Below are 985 nucleotides of genomic sequence, written 5' to 3'. Positions count from 1 at the left end.
ACAATACTCTGAGTAATGCCATGCAGTCGAATCTCAGCTAAAAACGGGGAAGATTCCCCCCTAGAACGAACACCAAGCCAAGAGGGATTAAAAACGGGGACACAAAAAAAAATGTTATTAATCGAGCACTTTAGCACGCTGTAGGTGGAAAACTGATCTCGTTCCTTATTTCCCTGTGCAATTTCATCCTGTTATGTACCTGAACAATCGTTCCACTGCCTCACGGTAAACCGCAATACCTTTGCTGCGCGCAGTACCTGCCAGGGGTAGTTCTCCTTTGGTTCTTTAGAAGTTGGGAAGTGATACTGATACGCGGTTTCCTACCCTGGACTTGGTAGTAGATGGTAGCACTAGTAGTTGTGAAACTTTTTGCACACCTCATTTTATGAAGTGGAATGGCGTTAATGTTGTTCCCTAGATTAGTTCTTTCCTCCCCCGTAAATGGGAGATGTTTTCTCCCTCAAGGATAGACGATGACACGTTTTGCTGTGGTGATGATAATGAAAAAACACGTATTGGGGATCGTGTTTTCTGTGAATTAGTACTTCTCTTGCTTTCATACGGGCATGCTGGACCTTTAACTACCCCAGTTGCTTTGCATTCTGGTAGTCTTGAGTTCAAAACTTGGCATTTCTCATTTCTCAAATATTACTCTTTAATTATAAATTAGGTTTTCAAATATAAAAAAATATTGATTTTTCAATTTTATACAAAAGAGCACCTTTTATTGAGCCACTATGATTTTTTTCAGATTTTTAGCACTTTATTTGGGCACCTAAAATGAATTTCAAAGAGATTTTTTAAAATCACCTTTTAACAGCTGGGCAACTGCTTGACAGCTCCGTCCTGTACAAAATGCGACGAGGATTCGAAAAATCGCTCCAAATTGATTTTTAAATAGGTTCCTGGGCATCAAAATTCATGAAAATTTGGATTTCGGCTAAGTTTGGCATGCAGATTCAGAATATGGAATTATGTCATCATC

This window comes from Aedes albopictus, chromosome 2, assembly GCF_035046485.1.
Source record: "Aedes albopictus strain Foshan chromosome 2, AalbF5, whole genome shotgun sequence".
NCBI lineage: Eukaryota > Metazoa > Arthropoda > Insecta > Diptera > Culicidae > Aedes > Aedes albopictus.
Note: the sequence above shows the minus strand (reverse complement) of the source record.